The 24,254-nt window shown below is 39.8% G+C and overlaps 1 protein-coding gene across 1 annotated transcript in view; it reads left to right on the top strand.

The window, feature by feature from the left end:
- Positions 1 to 18,966: 18,966 nt before the first annotated feature.
- The window catches only part of LOC131940282 (uncharacterized), a 33,439-nt gene continuing 28,151 nt past the window's right edge, over positions 18,967 to 24,254 (top strand). The window contains exon 1 of the mRNA XM_059298924.1: positions 18,967 to 19,321. The gene's annotated coding sequence lies outside the window, so the exon portion shown is untranslated. The remainder of the gene's footprint in view (positions 19,322 to 24,254) is intronic.

The following is a 24,254-nucleotide window of genomic DNA, read 5'->3' as shown; positions in this document are numbered from 1 at the left end:
GCTATATTTAAGGGTCTTTATGATTAATCTGATTAATAGTTATCTTTATAAAGCTGATCTTTAAAGCCAATCACCTACTTTTATAGTGTCAAATGTATTTTATATTTCAAAATTTGGCTTTCCTGTTCACCAAGAAATAGTTTTATACGATATTATATATAGCGTAATGTTTAGGATAGGGGACGGCGTGGCCTAGCGGTAGAGAGCTAGACTGCTAACCAGAGAGTCATGAGTTCTGATACGGGTTCAAATTAGTGGAACATCCTTGAGTTCACCCAGCACTGGGGAGTACCTAACTTACGTTAGGGAAACAAAAGCGGCTGGATATGAATATGTGTCTTGGGCACGAACGGGATTAAGAAGAGAAGATGAAGAATGTTGTAGGATGTCAAGCAAAAACCATTTGATACAATATAAAATAGACTACCTATTTCATGTTCGCCGTGTTTTTTGTGAGTTGTAAAATTGATATTTTTAAAATATGGAAAGATCTCATCCTAGATTAATTATTATTAATGCCGTTAACCTAACCCAAGATCCTAATCATCCGCATTAGCAAAATCTTACAAGATTTCAAAGAAGAACGAATGAAATATTTTTGTCACTTATAAAGACTACAAAAATGTGTTCATAATATGATAATTATATTATATTTGCCAACTTCTAAGCAAACACATCAACAAAAAACTGTATTATAGTAATGGAACTTTATGAAAAAGATGGTGATAGATAAGTTTACTAAATATGTCTATTATTTGATACTGTCTAACCATATCCCCAGAGTTTCTTCTAGGCATCTCTTCGGGGGGGGGGGGGGGGGGCAAAGCCCCCCCGAAAAAATTTTACCGGCCCCCCGAACGAAATGAAATTTATATAATTTATATAGAAAATATATACTTTTAACAGTGTCCCGTCCCCCCGAAGAAAGTCTACCGCCCCCCCCCCCCCCGAAAATTTCAAGTGCCCCCCCCCCGGAGAAAAAAGTCTGGAAGAAACACTGCATATCCCTAACGCCAACCCTAGCAAGGCCCTAACCTTAATTTCTGACCATCACATAAAATCTAAGATTACAATACAACTAACAACCTAATTGACCTATTTTGGAAGAGTCTATTACCGGGCATCGGTAATACTAGTACACCCAACTAAACATAAAGGCACCTTGCTAATGTACAATCACAGACAGCAAGGAACGAATCCTCAAGCTTGGCTCTAAGCCGGTTTTTCTTTTTTTTTTTCTTTTTTCTTTTGACGTCAGGTTTGATTTTTGATCCAAGCCAAGCCCCAGTGCACCACCAGCCGTCAGTCCAAAGTTCAGCAAGCCAGCGTGTGCTCAAGAACCCCCACGCCACATGCCTAGCCAGGGTCGGCCTGCAACACGGCTTGCCACTTGCCCACGTCCTATCCTTCGGTTAATATCGACTGGGCCGGGCTTTCCCCAGACAGCCAACACTCGTGGACTAGCACACTTCCGACACACCGGCCCTTCTCGCTCCGAGCGGTTGGTTAGCCAGGGAGCAGTTGGCGATAGTTGCCATATGGGTTTGGTTGAAGATTTTGAGGAGATGGAAGAAATTATCCAAGCGGTTTTTGAAAAGTACCTAACAAACTCTTAGAAATTTTCGGCTGGTTAAACCTGACTTTGATCAAGAACTTAATCATAATTTCTGTGAGAAATATAGGTTTACAAAGCGCCGCAAAAACTATCGTTCCCTGTGTCATAGGGTTCAGGAACTGCGTTTGCTGGGGTTTTTTTTTTTTTCATGTGTCCTGATATAGGTCCTAGGATTGTCCAGTTTAATTGTTGTCATTGTAATTGAGTGGTTAGTTAATTACTATCCGGTAATAAAACTAAAACCGCCAAATTTAAATCTAGTTGATTCGTTTGAAAGTAAATTCAATCTGTAAAATGTGGCTGAATTTTTATGTCCCTATCTTTTTCAGAAATCGTATTTCCAACATAAATTTAAAAAAAAAAACACTGAAATTTGCTGGTATTTGGATAATTGTTTGAAAAAGGGTATGTTAGGACAATATATGTTGAATACATCTTAGCAGTAGCGTTCACATTGTAGCTTCACATAGCTGATGACATTAGGGCTATACGTTTGGGGTTAGAGTTAGGGAATTTTTGTGTGTGGGTATCGATGTGTGAGGGTGTGTGGATATGATGGTGTGTTGTTGTGTGAGGGTGGAGGGTTGGGGTGGGACTGTTGACACTGGCCCGGTGCTTACAACATGTCAATTATTTTTATTTTTTTAAAAGCAATCAAAAATTGTAATGAAATCGGGATTTTTTTTTTTTTTGTTTACCAGAAAGTTTAGCAGAAAGTTGAGCAGAAAGATATGCTGTTGGGTAGTTAAGTCACAATCGCCGGTGAAACTTTAACAAAGCAACTTCAGCTTTGTTATTTCAGCGTAACAAAAGCTTGTAACGTTTATATTTATTAACTCTTTAAAAAAAACAATTTCCTATCTGTCGGCCAATGTGAAAAAAGGCCTCCGTGCCTTCTGTTGTTACCGTTATTGAATAAATTGTATTGAAGAAATTGAAATTGTCGCTTTTTAAGTTTCTTACTCACTTTTATCTAGCACGGTGAAACGGCTTGGATAAATCTTTTAATATATACATTTTTAATTTAGGGATTAATTTATTTTCGAAGGCAATAAAGTAGAGCAGAATTTTAAAGAAACATACGCGGTTTTCACTCAGACAGACATACAGTCAGACACATAAAGATATAGACTGACTGGCTAACAGACAGATAGACAGACATATAGACCTACAGACGGACATACAGACAGTTAGACATATAGACATACAGACATTTGAACATACAGATAGTTATACATATAAGCATATAGACAGAAAGTCAGACATATAGAAAAATGAACAAAGAAAAGTGGTGTTACATAAAATGACGAACATCAATGGAAAAGTGATGAACTGGTAAAAAACTGATACATTTCAATGACAAATACATGACTCAATCTTCAATATTTGACAGCGGTGAACCGATTTTATTCCACGGCCTTTTAAAAGGGGGGTTGTCTAGGGGGAGAGGTTTCATTTCCATAAAACGCCATCCCTCAGCAATTTATTTAATTTTTCTAAAGAAATGACATCTATGCCTTGTTTTTTTTTTAGCTCGTTATCAAGCCATTCGCTAGATTCAGGCAGGTCATTAGCTCGCTAGAAACAGGTCAAATGTAGCTCTATGAGGTCATTAGCTCGCTAGAAACAGGTCAAACGTAGCTCGATGAGGTCATTAGCTCGCTTTGTCGGGTCAATTTTAGAATTATAAAATTGACACGACAAAACGAATTAGCTGTTTTTTATTTTTTTTTTATTTTTTTATCTAGCTGTTTTTAGGATAAGACAGATCATTTGCTGGCTTCCTTAGGTCAATTGCCAACTTCCATGTCACTAGCTATATTTAGCATTAGAAGGTCACTCTAGCTTCCCCAAGTCAATGGCTTCCACATAACATTAGCTATATTTAGCATCAGAAGGTCATTCTCTAACTTAAGACGGCTAACAACAATAGAAAAGCCTCTAACTAAAAATGGCAGGACTATCTTGGGGGACTGACTAGAACATTGTTCGAGACAGGCAAAAGTAGAAAGAGCTTTCTGTGACCTCGGCATATGAAGGAATATTTGGTTAGCACTATGCCCAGCCGCCTATACTTTCCCTAACGTGAGTTATGTACCCATCAGAGCTACCATATGTTACTCTGAGCCTAATGATGTAAATCACTTTTTTTTTAAAATATAGTATAAACTTCTATATTATATTAAACTAACTGCTAAAGAACTTTCTCGTTAAAATCGGCTGTATATCGTTTTGGCGTCACCAACTTGGATAGAGTCACTCAATGTGTTTTTCACCCCCTCCCCCCTCCCCCTTGTGACGCTACAGCATTAGCACTGACCAGACACGTGACTAGCCAGATCCAGATAAAGGGCACCTGATTGCTGTAAGATCATTCAAGTTTAGCTTAGACCTGAATTTTCCGCCATCTGGGCAAAGACCCAATCGATGGATGCCTTTTAAAACACACATATCGAATTTGATAGCTGTTTTTTTTTGCGAGGTTTCCTAGGAAACCTTAGAACACCAGGCTAGGCGGTGCCAGAGTTGATGTTACAGGGCGAGACATTTGATCTCACTCAACACGCGATGCGTGTTTGTAGTCTAGGGGCATGTGTGTTTGTAGGTGTATGTGTATGTATGTGTGTGTTTGCAAAGGAGCGTGGTTTTTTCGGGGGGGGGGGGGGGAGGGGGTAGATCCAAAGTCCCATTGACCGCAAAATTACAACTGTCATACGTTGAGTTACGGCTGTTGGTGACATAAGGTTCGTGTCGCTTTCAATACTCATTGTCCCAAATTAGTGAATGCCATAAACCCAGGACTATACTTTCTCGAAACCGCTATGCCAGCACACACACATATTTGGAATTTTAAAAAAATTTCCCCTCATTACAAAATCCTGCAAACTCCACTAATTGTCTGTATATGTATATGTAATCTGTATATTTATATGTGTATATAAGGATGTATGTATGTTAAAAGTATAAGAATGAATTTGTATTTTACTTGTGTGTCTGCGTTTGTATCTATATGCTTGTGTTGCGTATTTTCGTTTTGTTTAGCATGTATGTGAATACGCATGTCTGTTTGTATACGTAGCTGTGCAGATGTTTACTGCATGTGTATATATGTAAATATATATATATATATATATATATATATATATATATATATATATATATATATATATATATATATATATATGTGTGTGTGTGTGTGCATGTTGTGTGTAAAACCCCTATAGCAACTCAATATACGAGTTCATGTTCGCGTATATTTCCCATTTTCTTAATGTCCTGTCAACATTGTGAAACAATATGGCCGCCATGTACCCTCGTGTTGCCCAGTTAAAGCTTTACTTGTTTCTCTAGTATTGAATGTGTGGGCATGAACGCGGATCACACCTCGTATTTCTTAAATAAACTGATTGCATTTATCTGTCTCTATTATTCTTTAGTACTGTCGATAAAACACATTGAACTTTTGGGTGAGAGTTATACATTTCAGATCTTGTCTAGATAAGCCCCGCCTAAAAGTTAACCCCCGCCACCCCAAAAAAAGATAAAATAAAAAGAGGATATGAAACCTATACTTAATGGTTTTAACCCTTACCCTAACGTCCCAACCCAGACCACGACCCTAACCTCAGGGGAGTTGTTTTATGGCATGCGTTTAAATATTCAAATGTGTGTTAATTTGGAGCTGGCAAAAAGTGGCGGGGGTTAACTTTTCGCCCACGCATTTTTGCACGAGTGGCGGGACTTATTAGTTGCCTCGAATGACCCCCAAATTTGGCATATTGTGTACCCACTGCAGTCCGCTTCTCGTTGCATCCGACTGGACACTGTACCCCACAAACTGACGTCACAAACTCGCCTCTCCTGTCCAGCAGATGTATGATGTCATTTATGGACAGACGAAAAAAGTACCCAACCCAGGGTACTGCAAGTATAGCTGTCCTTCGTGTTCGCGTGAGACAGCAGGACATTATCCTATAGGACAGCAGGACACTTTCCCATTCAGTGTTTCTCCAGACTTTTTGCTATGGGGGGGAGGGGTCGGGGGGAACCGACGACGGACTTACTTGAAGTTTTTAGGGGGAGTGGGGGGGGGGACTGTTAAAAGTATATATTTTCTATATAAATTCCATTTCGTTCGAGGGGGGGGGTGGTAAACTTTCTTCAGAGATGCCTGGCAAAAACTCTGGTCCTGTTGGGAAGCAGGACAGTGTCCTCTAAAACAGCAAGATCCTTATAGAGACATTCTACTTAAGTTCAAACCACCAATCCAGTACAGATCTTCACTGGATATAAATTAGCAACGAAGTGGCCGAAGTAATAACACGTATAAAGGTACAACTTGCACTGGAGCACGGCAACCTCCACGTCCGACGACACGGAAATAATTGACAGCTTACATGGCAAGTCAGACGCGCCTTGAAGCGTATAGCTGGCCAGATCAAGTGCGCCTCAGATGTTGAGGCCAGGTGAAGGGGGAGTAACTCTCCAAGCAGGCGGAGTGGTCTTAGTGTGAGTTAGCGAATCGACATTGGTGTCGAGTCTTCTGTATTTTCTGGCTGCCTTCAATCTTTATGGGAGCGTCTCTGTCTCTTTGCCTGTCTGCCAATAGTTCAATTGGTAAAAATAGTGTAGACCTACAGGACTATTAGTAGGGCGGGGGTCTGTTTCTATCAGGCATTTGTTCGGAACTGGGGGGGGGGGGGGAGCTAAGAAGAGCACGTCCCTCGCCCCATTGGACAAAATAGAAAAAATATATCATTTGTACTTGAAAATATACATACTTTAAACAGTGTCCCACCCCTCCACCCCCACCCTCGGAACTTTAAGTGACCCCTCCCCCCTCGCGACAGTTTTCAATGCTTCCTTCAGAGAAAGAAATGTCTTAAAGAAACACTGGCGGGGATATCCTTCAAATCGGTTAAGATCTAATTCTCTGAACATAGAGGAACTCTAATTTAGGATAAATAATTTATAGGATGATATAATGATGAATAGGCTAACGATGTCACGTTCGCGACGGTTATCGATTTGTAAGATCTACATCCACGCCTAATAATTATGTTCCCAATGTTCATACGCAGACAGCAAAGATAACCAAAACATGGAAAACTAACTCTGATATCGGGACACTGACAAGGACAACTTAAGTGGCACCTTCGTCGAAGCTGTTATAGCCCTGCGGTCGTGCCAGGAGTTTATACTCCCGCTGGTACAGCTCGGTAAGCCTTCAGGGTACACTAGCTGCCAACCCACTGGGGTCGTGCCAGGAGCTTATACTCCCGCTGGTACAGCTCGGTAAGCCTTCAGGGTACACTAGCTGCCAACCCACTGGGGTCGTGCCAGGAGCTTATACTCCCGCTGGTACAGCTCGGTAAACCTTCAGGGTACACTAGCTGCCAACCCACGACAAGACTCTAACATCAACTTTGCATTCACCACATTTTTCGCGTACACTGCAAATAAATATTTCTTACATTGTTATATTAGATAGCATACACCCCATGATAAGTGTCATATTTTACATTTAAACCGTGATAGGTCAGGTGTGAGGATTAGGAAGCTATTTAATTAAACATCCGCTCGATATTGTGGTCAATAATTTGCCATCTGATTCAGTTTGGCAACTGTGTCCAATGCTAAACTCAATAGGCTGCATCTAGACGTATTAAATGTATATTTTGACAGCGAATTAAAATGAAAGTGTATGGTATATAAGAGGTGAGAGAAATATTTATTAGAAAGTCAGAGAAATGTCTACTGAAAGTCAGAGAAATGTCTATTGAAAGTCAGCAATGTACTAGCGGTCAGGCACATGGACGCTTGCACGATAAGTCAAGAAATGATCAGAATATCCCCCTCCCTTTCTTTAATTAATAAAAAAATATTATTTATGCATTCTGTGCCTACAATCTTCATCCTCACCTGGGAATTTTATGGATGACTGCCCCCCCCCCTCCTTGCAAACACACACAAGGAAAAAAAAAGTATGCGGACCATGAACAGACGACTAGACAGGCAGACTACAATGTCCTGATGATGATCAAAAAAATTGTATCCACTAAAATCCTTACGGCTTACAAAACACATAGAAAGTATGAGCACACAAAATTGTCAGTTTTCTATAATAAAAAAAAGAACACAAAAATAAAAATAAAAAAAACAGTACTCATAGTTTTGGGTAACTAGATTTTCCATTTTTTCACACCCAGAAATTCTTTACGCAATATGAGTAGTTGGAAGTAATCTACTTTAAAGGAGAGCACGAATCTTTACAGTTCATTGGCTGAATTTGTGAGGAGGCTTAAAAAATACAAAAGTCTAACCCCCTCCCACACCCCAAACCTCCTAACAAAAAAAAAACAAAACACAACAACAACAGCAACAACAAAAAACCAACTAAACAAAAACAAAATAATAGCAATACTTATGTACGTTACAAGGCAAGGTTTAAAACAACAAATAAAAGGGAAATACGTGCCGAGGTGATAAAAAAGGTTTTCTTAACATGGAGTAGTTTAGTAACGACATAATATAATCAAGTAAGGAAATTTTAATTAAAATAAAATAGGGGTAAAGAAATTTAGAATAAATATCAATTAATAGTTTAAACAGTTTGCTAGTGTCAAATCCAGGCTAAACTATTTTGATGAATTTTTAAAGTTACATGCTAGATTGCTCCGTCTATTATTGATAGGGACCAAAAATCCATTGGGTTTTTTAGAAGGCTTATATTGTAAACAAATTAAAAGTAATGATGAAAATAAAATTAATTATGTTAAGAATCAATATTATTGTATCTGCCAATCACAAGACTTGAAAGTATTGTTTTTGACTTAAAGGCTATATTTCTGTTTATTTTAAGGGTACATTTCTTTTGACTAAGGCTACACTTCTTTTGCGTAAGGCTACATTTGTTTTGAATTTAAGGCTAAATTCCTATTATACACCAGCCGGATATTTTACTTTGATGTATCACATTTGTAAGAAAAACTTTGATTGGCTATTAAATACTATGTAATTCGGGTATCTTAGTTTTGTTCTATAGGTCAATTCTCATCTGATATATATTTATTTATAATTTTTGAACTTCAGCATGACCTAATTAATGCTAATTTATTTTCATTAAAATAGCATTACCACATGATGACGAGAGAGAAAAACCCACATTCATTTTTGGGGTTTTTATATATATAAAAAAAGCACATAAACCACACAACCAAGCTTGTAGTGTCATGTTTCAATAATACTGTCTATGATATTTGAAATTATCATTGTCCATTTCCGACAGTTCACTGGGCCAACGAAATTAACACTCTCTGAAACAGAAGAAGTTTTCTGCTCGATTTCGTAAATAACAAGTTAATAAAAAGTCTAGTGACAATTTAAGCGAAATTTCCTTATGTTATCTAAAAATAGATACGGATCACAAAGACGTATAATGCTGGGGTGCGTTCAAGCTATGATAACGATCGGTTTGTAGGTGTTTATGTAATTTTTAAAAAAAATGTGTGACCGAACGAAAGGATATTTTTTAAAACTTTCTTCGGCAATATTGTTCTAAATTATGGCAGGAATCGATTGGTAAATGTTTCAAGTCGCTAAGTGGTCTGGTTGCCGAGATATGGGTCAAAAACTGCTTTTTTTTTCGAGGTTTTTTTTGCTTTTCCGGGAAATCCAGGAAGGAATTCCGGGAATTTTTTTGGCCCACAATCATCATCGGAACTTGCTTAACATATTTGCTTTTGGAACTAGTCCTCGATATTGCTTCGTTGAGGAGGAGATACGACATAAAGCTGCGGACACACATCCATACATTCATTCATCCATCCATACAGAAATGACGAGTTAATAATCGCAATTGTCCGTATGGAAATTGCGCTAAAAATATTGATACAACAATGCTACAGGATGCAGTATGGATGCCCAGTGGAGTCTCATGTTGTAGCCAGAAGAGGTCATTAGGTCAAGGCTGAAGCATACGTTCTCGAAATGGCTACGTATTTTATTGATTGTAAATGTTTTGTTATCTTTAACAAAGATATTGGCAATATTTACGTATTAATTTTAGACGCGCAATTATTTAAATCTTATTTTTGTTGAGTTGGTTTAAAAAAAAAGATTAGCTTAAAATTATTTTTAAAATACACTTTGGGGTCATCCATAAATGACGTCACGCTTTTTTTGACGATTTTTACCTCCCCGCCCCCTCCGTCACACATCATCACAAAAATCCAGACTCCCCCCCCCCCTCCTAAAATGAAGTCACACTTCAGCCTACAACCCCCCCCCCCTCAAAATTGCAGTTGAATTTTTCTTAAAACATCGATATTTTTCCAAAAACTCTGTCAATATAGAGCATTTTAATCAACTGCTATCACAATTTATTAAAACCGTTTTCTAAAACGCGAAATAACGGCTAAAACTCGTTTTCTAACATTGTTTTTTTTTATAATTCAAAAGTGTGACGTCACACCATCTGAACGCCCCCCCCCCTCCCCCTAAACACACATCCTCACAAAATTACGGAACCCCCCTCCCCCATTCGAGTGTGACGTCATTTATGGACGACCCCTTTTGGTGTCACCCCCTCTTTATTCCCCCTCGTTACAGACTTCTCTCCCCCCACCCCTTTTCGAGTGTGACGTCATTTATTGGCTCCCCCTTTATTTGTTTAAGTTTTTATTTCAAACTTCACTTTTCTAATACAGTCATTAGATGCTCACCTCGGTTACCAGCCTCTAAACCCGTGGGTTTCCACTAGGTGCTTCCTAGCACCAGGATTCCGAACTCTCTCCTTTCAGCAAGCAAGCGCTCTTCCGCTTGACCACGCAGCCTCGCGCGATACCCTGCAGCCATTGTAGATTAGGTTGTCGAGCATTCAAGTGGCCATTTTTTTTTTCTAGTGCAGTACGTCACTACTACACAATAAAAGCCGCGCCGAACGTGACACATTGAGCGCGAGATGCCACGTCATCACTTGTCTAGCCGTGTCGTCTAGCACGAGCCGTGACGAGTTGTGTAGCGTCGAACACACCAGCCGTGTAGTTGCTCAAGCTAGTTAGCCAAAACCGCCCAAACAGCTTCGTGAGTTCTTGTCACCCTAAAAACAATCAAAACAATCTCAAAGCAAAATGTATATTTTGGTACAATAAACAAAATTACGCACCAAACGTGCTTAAATTTTGCGGTATTTTTTTTATGTCTAAGTCCTAAGGTCAATTAAGTGAGTATTTTTAATCCACTGTCACTGATAGTTCAGAAAATGGTTAGGGTTTGGTAGCAATTTAAATACCTAAAAAAAAAATAAATTCCAGTTCTATACATCCCCAGGGTTCCTTCAGACAACTCTTAGAGGAGGTGGGTGGAGGTGGGGGGGGGGGGGGGGGGGGGGGTTCTATCGAGCACGTCACCGCGAACGAAACAGAAACAAAATAATCTCAAAGAAAAATGGTTCAAAGAAACAGAAAAGCCTACATCCCTAACATAGAAACAATGTTTCGTATTTGAATACCATTGTGTCCTGCTAAAATCCATTACCAGCTCGTCCTGATGGGTTATCACACATTAAATATTCAAAGCTGTGATGATTTTCTCTAGGGGTTTCTGTCGGTTTTTTAAAAATAAAGCGATCTGGGCAAATTACCAGGAATCCTTGCTGTATTGCTCTGGTCGATCTCAAATATGGCGCGCAGTTGGTCGGTATGTCACATGATCAGGGAACATGGCCGTCCAAAACTGGTCAGGGAACATGGCCGTCCTAAACTGGTCAGGGAACATGGCATTTCCACAATGGTCAGGGAACATGGCTGTCTATACGTTCAGGGAACATGGCCGTCCCAAATTGGTCAGGGAAAATGGCCGTCCAATACAGTAGCAGGGAACATGGCCGTCCAACACAGGACGAGGAACATGGCCGTCCCATACTGGTCAGGGAACATGGCCGTCCCATACTGGTCAGGGAACATGGCCGTCACACACTGGTCAGGGAACATGGCCGTACCATACTGGTCAGGGAACATATTCGTACTACACTGGTCAGGGAACATGGCTGTCCATAATGGTCAGGGAACATGGTCGTCCACCACTGGTCAGGGAACATGGCCATCATAAACTGGTCAAGGTACATGGCCGTCCCACACTGGTCAGGGAACATGGCCGTCCCATACTGGTCAAGGAACATGGCTGTCCATACTGGTCAGGGAACACATGTCAAGGGACATGGCCGTCATATACTGGTCAGGGAACATGGCCGTCCCACCCAGTTCAAGAACATGGTCGCCTCAAACTGGTCAAGGAACATGGCCGTCATATACTGGTCAGGGAACATGGCCGTCCCACCCAGTTCAAGAACATGGTCGCCTCAAACTGGTCAAGGAACATGGCCGCCCCACACAGAATAAGGAACATGGCCGTCCCACACAGAATAAGGAAACACGGCTGACGTAGCTGGTCACGTGATGGTGGTCATGACACACACGTTTAAGTCCCAGATGTGTACATATATTATCTCCACCAGGGCGATACCCTAACGTTTCGGTTTGTATTTTTAACCCTCCGGTATCTTAGTTACTTGTAACTGTGATAAATGTTATTGCTAGTGACGGGATAACGGTAGCTATGATAGTAAATATATAGCTTCAATACCGCCCTTTAGGTGAACGAAGAATACCCATGGGTGTACATTGTACAAATAGGACATTTCCTGCCTTAGATTTTATACTGCTAGCTTAGAGATTAATATAGGCCTATATTTCATACTGCTAGCCGCATGCATACATATAGATCTAGTAATAGATTTTTATACTGCTGGTTTACTGATCGCTATATATTTTATACTGCTAGCCGCTAGCCTATATATAGTAATAGATTTTATACTAGTGGCTGATACAGACGTACTGTTTGCTTACAGACTAGGCTAGCGGTCTAAAATACACAGCAATAAACTGGAGCATTGCACACTCCGCACTTGATAAAGCTGACGGCTGTCTGGTTCTGTGGATGACAGGCCGGATGCGGCTGGTCACGTGATGGGGGTCACGACGAAACACTGGCCGCCCTGAAGGCAGGTGTCGGCAACGCCGGGGGACTGGATTAGTTCGGGTAGCGGTAGTGATTCATACTACACGGCCCTCTGACAGTGGACAAAAACAAAGTTTATTTTTTTTACGTTTGTGATACTGTGATATCAGAATAATGTGTTAAGGGGGTCATCTATAAATGACGTCACGCTTTTTTTTTGACGATTTTTACCTCCCCACTCCCCTCCGTCACACATCGTCACAAAAAGCCAGACCCCCCCCCCTCTCTTAAATTGACGTCACACCTCAGCCTACAACTCCCCCCTCCCTCAAAATAGCAGTTTCATTTTTCTTATAATACAATATTTTTCCAAAATCGTGTCTTAACTCTGTCAACATAGATTATTTTGATCAATTCTTATTACTATTGATTAAAACAGTTTTCTAAAACGGGAAATAACAGCTAAATTTTTTTTTTAATAATGCAAAAGTGTGACGTCACACCATCTGAACCCCCCCCTCCCCCTAATCACACACCGTCACAAAATTACGGACCCCCCTTCCCCTACGAGTGTGACGTCATTTATGGACGACTCCTAAGGTGGGAGTAATCCATAGATGACGTCATGCCTTTTCTGACAATTTTTTTTACCTCCCCCTTCTCATCGTCACACGTCGTCACAGTCAAACCTACCCCCGCCCTAAAATGACACAGGAGATTCCTGCCCCCCCCCCCACACACCCACCCCCAACCAACAAAGAGATGCCTGAAAGAAACTCTGATACATGTTTTGTTTTTGTGGCAGTACTTGTGAGAAACAATGAGATTTGTCAGGGGGGGGAGTAGTCCCTGTCTGAGATTACGTCCCTTGGTGAATCGCATGCCCTTCACCAGCTGCGCTGAAAATATCATTTACGTAACCGTAGGATCGTGTAAGAGTAGTGTAAGTGAGTCGACGTCATCTTGGTGTAATCAAACTAATGACATGGTATCGCTTTGTAACCATAAATCAAAACTGTTGCAGAAACTATATTATAATTTATAACAAGTGTTAAATTTGAGTTATAATATGTTGCAGAGCTTCTATTTTAATTTATAACAAATGTTAAATTTTACTTTTAAAACGTTGCATATATTATAATTTATAACAACTGTTAAATGTTAAATGTTGCAGAACTTCTATTATAATTTATAACAAATGTTAAATGTTGATTGATTCGACCCTCGATTACCTAAAAGAAAAATGAAAAATCCTAATTATTTTTAAAAATCAATTTTTTAAAGAGCCGCGGTAAAAAAAAAAGTGAAGATGGCATGGATTAAGACATTTAAGTTTAGGGTTAGCATTTATTTGAAAAGATCCAAGCATTACTGTTATGAAGACTTACGGTTACGCTAGCAGTTAGCCACTAAACCTTACCTGATGGTTGGATTTCTAATTAACGCAACCTTTAAAACAAACTCAGTAATCAACTTACTCATCCAGCCTTAACCCTAAACGTAATCTTCAGGTAAACTATTTAAGCAAGTAGTTCCTCTAAACCTATTTCCTATTCCGTATGACCACGATAGATCTCCTAAGCCTAAACCCGTCCTATATTTATTTACTTCAAAGCCAGACGTAAAAAGTAACCTGAATCCTAACCCAGTTTAGGGTTTCTTCACGCTTAACTCAGGGAGCCCTAAACATAAACTTTATGTCAGCCATTTTAAGTCGGTAGTTGCCTTAATTAAGCCATTACTATAGATAGACTGTATTCATTACAGCGTTTCTACGGTCTAACGGTCTTAACTCCGTGCTGTACTAGTTGAAGTCAAACGTAAACCAAATCCTAGATTCTACTCGGTTATTTAAGCCAGTAGTTCCCCTAAGCTTGTACTGTATATCGGGTTCATTACAACAGTTCCCCTACGACCAAGTGTCTTAACTGCGTACTGTACTATGTTAAACCATACGCAACCCAAATCCTAATTTTTACTTGATTATTTAAGCCAATAGTTCTTCTATTTATCGGATTTCCCACAACAGTTAACCTAAGTCTAACACATAGTCTAAACGGTTTTTAACTCCGTGTTGTACTAGGCTAAGCCATACGTATACCAAATCCTACATTTTACCCGATTATTTAATCCAATAGTTCCAACTATTTATCGGGTTTACAACAACAGACGTCCTACGTCTAACGCACTATTTAACGGTCTTAACTCCGTGCTGTACTATGTTAAGCCATACGTAACCCAAATCCTACTCTAACCAAACTTTGCAAGCAGACGCCAGTGAATTCGACACGCTCCCTATCTCGTGTTCCCCAACCACCACAGCCCCAGCCATGTTCACACAGCTTGTAACCAGATTTGGAGCTGTGCCAGGTGCTCGTACCACTGAGTGGCCCTGGGGGAGGGGGAGGGACGGGACACATCAGCCTCGGCCAGGCCAGCCTCTTACACGTTGGAAGAGGGTCACGCCAGTCTCCTTCATAGAAGAGGAGGGTCATACCAGTCTCTTTCATAGAAGAGGAGGGTCATACCAGTCTCTTTCATAGGAGAGGAGGGTCATACCAGCCTCTTTCATAGGAGAAGAGGGTCACGCCAGTCTCTTTCATAGGAGAGGAGGGTCACGCCAGTCTCTTTCATAGGAGAGGAGGGTCACGCCAGTCTCTTTCATAGAAGAGGAGGGTCACGCCAGTCTCTTTCATGGAAGAGGATCACACAAGCTTCTTTCGTAGGAGGAGGGTCGCAACATCCTCTTTTACAGAAGAAAGTAGGGGGTCAGATAATCCTCTTTCACAGGAGAAAGGAGGGTCAGACCATTCTCTTTAACGGGAAAGAGAAGAGTCACGTAAGCCTCTTTCACGAGTCATTAAAAATTGCATACGTCGGTCTTTTTGTTAGACATGCTGAGCAATGATTATAAACTAATATAGATTCTATTTAAAGTTATTATGCGAAAGGTTGAGGAAACTACAAAATTATCAATGGGGTTAGGACTATATGAATGTGATAAAATATGCAGGATAATACAGCATCGTATCGTATTGAAACAGTGCCGTATTCAATAAGGCCTTAAGCTATTTGCGGCATAACACCCTTATATATTAGTGTCAAAATCGATTTTCGAATACCTAGAGGGTTAAAATGAAATATAATTAATTAAGAAGTAGGGTAGGACCTCTACAGCCAAGATAGTAAAATGAAACATATCTATCTTTAAAATCGTTTTTATTCACAACAAACTGTAAAATGCAAAACTCTTTTAAACGACAGAATTTACAAAGGCTTACATATTTATCTTAAATTCGTTTTTATTCATAACAAACTTTAAAAATGCCAACTCTTTTAAACGACAGAATTTACAAATGCCTGTTATCGTATTCTTGAAACGTTTTAAAGATTAAGGATTACAGTAAAATGTTCTTTCTTGCATTTCACTTTTCCAGAGCAAAGTCACTGATGACATCATCAAAAGATGTGTAGTTCATAACTTTTTATACACACGAGCGTGAGGGAACATAAATTATCTTGGAGTCATTGTTTAAATTCATTTTTTCATCCGTTGTCGCTTTGGGAGACGGTGTGGTCGAACGGTAGAGCACATGCTTTGTGAACAGAAAGTATAGAGTTCGTAGCATGTCACTTTCTGGAACTTACAGCAAGGAATGCAGTGTGCTGGCCACACAACTCTTTCAAAACCCGAGGTTAAAGAAAAATTTGAACTTCGGGCAGTTTAAAGTTTATACCATTATATTGTAAATCGTTCTTTATTATGTTGCTATTTTCAATTAAGTTTTTTTTTAAAAATTACAATGTTTCAACAGGATGCAACGCTACATTTTACAACACAATTCACATCTGTTTTTGTTCAGCTCTGCCTTGATAACCTGAAGCTCCTTAAGTGCCATCAGTCCGTGCCGCTCTCATCCATAAGAGCATTTTTTCTTGCCTCGAAGTTGATCTGCCTCCCCCCCCCCCTCTCCCTTACCCCGCCCACCACCTTTTCCCGACTGCCGATCACGTGACTCGCAAGACTATCGAGTCCTTGTTTTAAGTTCTCGTGACTGTTTTCTTATCAGCCTGGTTCGTCCACTCGAATCATCGCCCTCAGTTGTAGACACGCCGTGTCAGTCAGACATCGACTTACTTAAAAGTAAAGTTTCCCTTTCAAACCTGACGGTCTATGGGGCAAGTGAAGTAGAGTTCACTTGTTTCTGTGACCTCGGCATATGAAGAGATAGTTTGGTCAGCACTATGCCCAGCCGCCTTTACTTTCCCTAACGTGAGTTAGGTACCCATCAGAGTTGGGTGGACTCAGGGACGGTCTACTGGCTTGAACCCGGATTCGAAATCGAGACTTACGGGTTAGCAGTCCAGTTCTCTACCGCTAGACCACTCCGTCCCTATTTAAAAGTGCTCAGGATATATTCGATGCTAATTAATAATTATACGTGCTAGTACCGTTAACTTACCATAACTGTAGTCATAACCTTAACCCGAATCCCGACCCTAACCTTACTCGTAACTTTACCTATGGCCCTAACCATATCTTGTCAAAACCTCGAATACTGAAACCAAAAGCAATACCGGCAGGAGAAATAAATCGATATGATACTATATCGTCTTGCTAGATATCCCTTTGGAGACATGTTTATATTTAGAGATCTGGTAAATCTGGCTTATCATTGATCACCATTATGCAGGCTCGTATGTTTCATCTTTGTCGCGATCGTCTCCAGGAAATAGTACTTCGATTAATCATGCCTTTTAGATTTTATAATGCTCTTTCCTGATAGCCAGCAACGACTATCATACGGTTAGTAAGACTAATTAGTGGGTTTTTTTTTTTAATCTTTGACTAGTATCGCCAGTCTAACCTGACCTTAACTCTTCAGTACAGAGTTTCTTCCAGGCATCTCTTCGCCCCCCGAACGAAATGAAATTTATATAATTTATATAGAAAATATATACTTTTAACAGTGTCCCCCCCCCCCCCCCCCCCCCGAAGAAGGCTACCCCCCCCCCCCCCGAAAATTTCAAGTGCCTCCCTCCCCCCAGAGAAAAAGTCTGGAAGAAACACTGAGTACAAAGTCCTCGCCAATTCTTCTGAAAGAAACGAATCCTTGATACGATACTTAATTTTTGTTGCACTTGCTTAAGTACACAACCGCGATAGCTTTTCATGAAAAAGCAATTGAATTTGATTAACACGGGATGAACAAAAAAAAGGCACCATAATGAAGGTTTCGTTGATTTGAGAAGGCTAAAAATTAATGTATACGGAGATACAAAATAAAGTTTGTGGATTATTGAAAAACTAGCTAGTTATGTAGAATAGACATAGTTAGCTTGGTAGCTTTGTTCTGACTAAAATTTAAGCACTAAAATTATATCAGAGTCACGCGGTGTAACCCTCTTTTAAAGGAGGTAATTCTGGTTAAAGCAACTACCTTTTAAAAATACCGCACTAGGCCTAGCAGTTTCCGATAGACTTCGTGCGGACCCGCCAGGAATACGAGCAGCTAAACTCTGCCTCGAGGCAACACGTTGCGCATGTGCTGCGAGCGATCAAAACGAGACGCGAGGACGATAGCTAATGCGTGTTGACGCTACAAGGTCACTGTCATCTCGCGTCCTAAATAGCGCAGCTAAGTATCGGGCTGAGGACCGCCATGACGGCTGCGTGTTGACTGCGCAGGCTGGAGTTGGGCACTCGAGATAGACAGGGGTCGGCTGACTCGGGACTGAAAAATTAACAGGGCCGCGGAGTCGTAGTGTTGTCTGCTAGCCTGCCTGACGAATCCAAGCCTGCTAGGGGTTAGGATACGTTATCGTGCCGTGTCTAGCCGGGAGAGGCTCGAATAGAAAAATAAAGGGACTGAATAAAAGGGGAGAGAAATCAGATTTTTTTTTTCGTTTGCTGGCAAGGCTAGTTTTAGTTAGAACGTCTAAGCCGGATTTTTTTACTATTCATTTTCTCTAATGCTAAATCTTTCTGCTTCTGAAAGGAATCGTGATAAAATTACCGGCCAGATACCCTAGGAGAACGTTGGTTTTATTCCCCCGCTAGTCAGGAATTTTTGGTCTGAGGCTGATGTGAGATTCAGCGAGTGGGAGCGGGCTGCTGGTTAGGACCGGATACTAATCGACGGCTAGCGCTGGCGCTCTTTCGTTCTTTGTCGCTCCGTGCATAGCAGAGACTTGGCTCGATCTGGTTCAGGAAAGTGGATCGGCCCAACGAGGAAGGGGAAGGGGATGGGCTCGTGACTAGGGGAGGGGGGTGGGCGGTGGAGAAAATCGTCAACAATAAACTCGCTCGCCAAACGAAGCCTGCTTTGCTGGGTTCCCCTTGAAGGTTTGGCCGATGGGTTGTGTTGGGCTAGGCGAACGTTCTGAATCGCGCGTTAGTAATGGAGTGGTTTTTGTTTCCCCGCACTGGAAAGGCTTAGCCCAGTACGAGGCTGTGCAGACGTTTAGAGATAACGAACACACCGCGTGTTGAGAGAATGCTCTGGCTGATTTGAATTCATTCAGCATACACTTCTTTGCGGCGTGTTTGCCGTCAGTAACAGACTAGGCCCAGAAGGAAAAACAACGATAGCACAGACAAGATAAAGCTACGAAGGCACTGTTGAGAAGGCTAATTATAATTTCTGACGTAGGGTCTGACGGCTGTTTTATACAGATCTATGATCGGTAAATATCATCATTATTGTTTTCTTTCTCTGCGACGTTTTCCAGAAATTTTAGCTCATTTACTTGTTCTATTGTTATTCTTTGGTCGTTGTTCCCTGGTGGACTTCTTCCCATAGGAGAGCGATGACGTCACACCAACATGGCCGCCATTTCTTACTTTTTAATATTTTAGAATCATATTTTAGTCCTATTCTTTTCAGTGAAACCATAAAATGTTAGTTCGTATAGGCTAGTCCCTATTTTATTTGTATTTTCAAATAAATCAAATTAAATAGGTCTCTTCTAGATTGATGTAGACAGTATTTTCAACAAATCTTTTAACAACAAAACAAAAACAAATGTGTTGACTAGTTTGGCCTTGGCCTTTGGGTGACGTCACTTACAAACAGCTGTAGGCCCAAGCTGGCTGCCCAAGTTGAATACGTTGCCTTGGTTACTTGCGTGTTTTTAAGTTTCTGAATACTCTTCTAAGTTATCTAAATTAGGCCTAGCACTTAAAAAAATACTCAGTAGATACTAGAGCTAGGCCTATTTAATTTATCATAGGCCATTACACAGATTTGAGTATTGTAAAATACTAAAACTAAAAATATATAAATGATGTGGCCATAGGGCATAGACATAGTATAGTTACATTAGTTAGTATTAGTTCGTTGGTAGTTAGATCTGGTAACTATACTACTAATAATACTATAACTATAGTAGTACTGTAACTATATAGATAGAAAATGGAATAGTAGTAATAGTAGGCCTATAGAATCCTAATACTATAGTTATAGATATAAATTAGATATGCCCTAACCAGTCAACTCAGGGGCGTAGCGAGGGGGGGGGCGGGGGGGTGCGGACCGCACCGGGTGACACCATTTAGGGGGGGTGACACCAAGGCAAAAAATAGCAAAATATATAGAGAAAAATTTAAGGGGGGGGGGGTGCAAATCGAGAGTTTGAGGTGGGGGTGCAAATCGAAAACTTGAGGGGGGGGGGGTGCAAATTGAAAATTTGAAAGTTTGTCCCTGGGAAGGGTCTCTATGCCTCTGGGGAGGGTGACACCATTAAGTGCCGCACCGGGTGACACCCGACCTCGCTACGCCACTGAGTCAACTAGCATATTTTGTATTTTGATTAGGCCTAGATTTTTATCTAGATTCCTAGAACTATATTGTTATACTAACGACCTAAATTGAAATTAAGCACAAAATTAATTGAGCCATAATATTAATAATAATTAATAGGCCTATAATGATGGTACTTCCTCATTTGAAACTAGACCTCTTGACATGTGTGTGCAATATGATGATTTTCAATGGTGTAAATTCTGTATGGCATGATTATAGTAGACTCATAACATTTTTTTTATGTCTGCAAATTGATATATCATTCAGGCAAATATTGCACCATAAAAATAGATTTCAGCTTATTAATTTTGACACTGTTTATTAATTTTTGATGAATGGTTTAAGAAATGTGACAAAGTCTAATTTAATTTTACTATGGTCTCAGAACTCTCAGATCTATAGTTAAGTTAGACAACTATAGATCTAATCCTACAATAGAGTTTGTCAATTTATAAACTTGCTAACATATCTTGTGTTGGCTAGGTGACTAAACAAAGAACAATTTTTATTATAGAATGAATTAAATAGGCCTATAAGTAGGTCTATCTTAAATTTTATTAGAAACAATACTAGATATATCCCATATAGGCCTACAATTTATTTTTATTTCTGTCAGTAAATCGAGCCTATTATTTTCAACAATTAGAAATCTGATACTGATGGATCTTATAGCTGAAGATTTGTGGTTTTAGTTGAAATGCTTGATGTTGCCTAGCTGTCCCTGTCATTATATAGTAGGCCATATCAAGCTTATAACTTAAGTGTCAGTCGGCAGCTAATGGGAATGTGACATGTTAAATAACAAAAGCATTGTTTGGCCTACCCAGTTCTAATGGCTTAAGCTTGAAACTAAGACAGCTGGCTAAAGAATTGTTCAGCTATCCATTTACATATGCATTGGATACAAAAAAAAAGAAACAGTTATTTCATCTACTTTTATATTATTTTATTAATGAGCAACTCATTTGGGTACCGGTGCCTATTTAAAGATGTTAGCAGTTAATTTCTGTGCCCTGCATAATTTAAAGATATTGTATGTTATGTTTATATGTATGTTATGTTTATACAAGTGGCCATACTTAAAGAGTGTAATCCCGAAATTGTAGGAAAGTATTACATTGTAGTGCTTTAGTTCTCTAGACTAGTGCTGACATGTATGTATCATGATCTGCTTTAGTTCTCTAGACTAGTGCTGACATGTATGTATCATGATCTGTTGAGCCTCTTTTGTTTAAATTATACATTACAGTAGTATCTGGTCTTGAGATAAATGCCACAATAATGTTTATCAGAAATTCCCTTTTTTAATCTGAATTATTTTTCTGTCCAGTTACAATCAGTTATTCTGTATGTTGTAGTTGACTTCTTGTTTGATTTAAAGTCTTATACAGGTGTTTCTCTTGATAGGGACTGCTTGACCTTCATTTCTACCTAAACTCTCTGGTCTCTTGTCTTGCCTGGTTCACTGTGATGATCCTCTTTAGATATCTACATCTCTTCTGTTAGTTCTCACATGAATTGAATTAGGCCTATCTATTGTAGAGATACAACTTTTTTAATCACTAGACATATCCTTTGAAGCCCCTGAGGAGCAAAGGGCTGCAACTACAACTCGTCCTCTCTATTGGATAGCTCTCTTCAGTTGAGCCCATGTAAACCTAGCAGCCTTTGCTTCTCCTTCAACAGTCCTTCTCCAGGATTGCTTAGGTCTGCCTACTTTTCTTTTCCCCTGAGGTTTCCAGGCCAACTCAAGCAACTTTTTAATCAGTCATATTGAATGTTGTTGATGATTCCATTTTTCTATAGCATAGGAATCTAGACCTTTTGTTACTTTACAGTTTGAAAAGTTGCTGAAAGGTTTGTCTACAAGTACATCCCTATTTACTATTCAAATTTAGGTTTACAAATATCTGTTAAGTGCAGTACACAAAAACTTCTTTGAAAATATATTTTTTTGTTAACTTGGTATTTGGTTTACCGATGCTGTTGAACATTCAAATTCAGACATACCATCTTTGAAACTCTCTAAAGCAAAATCTTTAGGAAAAATCTCTGTATAAATGAAACCCCCAACCAAAGGGATGTCAATTAATGTATATGAAGAATGTATCATTGATATGATACTGTTTGAGTCTACCTGTTTATGTAAACTAGTTATTGTTGTAGTAAAACTGTCTGACAACCATTGTACATGTATCTGTCTTTTTCCCTTCCTTGTACTATGTAAAGTAAATCATATAAAGATTTCATACATTTTTGGGATCTTTTCCAGATAAGCCCCGCCACTAATGCAAAAAGTTAAGCCCCGCAACTTTTTGCCAGCTACAATATAATGTAGGCACGCAACCTTGGCCTATTTCTGATGTCTAGACATTTGAATATTTAAACACAAGCCAAACAAAACAACTTGGCTCATTTTGTGCAAAAAATTTTCTACGTACCCACATAAAACCTGAAATGAATTTTCTGACGCTTTCCGCGCTTGTTAACGACAAGGAGACAGCAATACGTTTTTTGCAAAGCCACGGAGTGATCCATGAGGAACGTACCTGCAACAATGGCCACCAGATGACACTTTCAATTGTTTCTGACCGGTGGAGGTGTAATGCCCGACAGTGTCGACAAGAAATAGGCCTTCGAAAAGGAACTTGGTTGGAGCGGTCTAGGATGGAGTTCAGGACAGTAATTCTATTCATTTACTGCTGGTCCAAAAATCTGGCAACAATCAAATTCTGCTCAGAAGAATTATCTATTGGCCATACGACTGCTGTAGAATGGAAGAACTTTCTTCGAGAAATTTGCGCATGGCGGCTTTTACAGACTCCAGCAAATGTCGGTGGCCCAGGTCTACACGTCGAGATTGATGAAACTCTAATATCTCGCCGTAAAAACCATAAAGGACGAGTCCTTCCCCAGCAGTGTATTTTTGGAGGGATCTGCCGGGAGACTAAAGAAGTGTTCTTGTATGCAGTGCCAGATCGAACTGCGACCTCTCTGCTGGACACAATCAAGGCCTGCATTGCTCCTGGCTCTATCATCATTTCTGATTTGTGGGCATCATACCAAGGAATTGAAACAATGATTGGCATGAATTACACTCATAAAACGGTAGATGATACTGAAAACTTTGTGGAGCCAACAACTGAAGCTCACGCACAAAGCACAGAATCTTTCTGGCATGACTACAAGATGCAGAATAAGCGCCAATGCGGCACACACCGATCTTTAGTGGACAGCTACTTATGTGAATTCGTGTGGAGGCAAAGGTACCAAAGTACAGACCTTTTCATGCAAATTATTATCGACATATCCCAATTTCACCCTCTTCAGTAAAAACTAAAAGTACAAGTTTCACCAATCCTTAGTGTTCAGCTACTTGTGTGAGTTCATTTGGAGGCAAAGGTACCGAAATACAGACCCTTTCATGGAAATTATTATTGACGTGTCACAGTTTCACCTTCTTTAATAAAAATCGAAAAGTACAAGTTTCTTTTCTTCTTTTTTATAATCTTTTTTTGGGTGGAAGGGGTTAACTTTTTGGCTGGGCTTATCTGGAAAAGGTCCCATTTTTGCATATGAATTTAATTCAACACTAATGTCTTAAAATTGTTTAGTTACGATTAATTAATTAGACATTCTTTACTCATTTCTGACTGCAACTCTCGTGTTCTTGTTATCTATTTAGTCTGATGTTTACTCTTTAATCCTTGTATTTGTTTCTGTAGGATTGTTGACTATTTTTAGCTCACAAGAAATCATGTGTTGTATAATAAAATGTATGACTGTTAATATTTGTGGGATGGCATGGCCTAGCT

This window comes from Physella acuta, unplaced genomic scaffold (genome assembly GCF_028476545.2).
Source record: "Physella acuta isolate Inbredline_101_S28 unplaced genomic scaffold, ASM2847654v3 ptg000315l, whole genome shotgun sequence".
Lineage (NCBI taxonomy): Eukaryota > Metazoa > Mollusca > Gastropoda > Physidae > Physella > Physella acuta.
The sequence above is the reverse complement of the archived record's forward strand: the minus strand, read 5'-3'. Positions and strand labels throughout refer to the sequence as shown.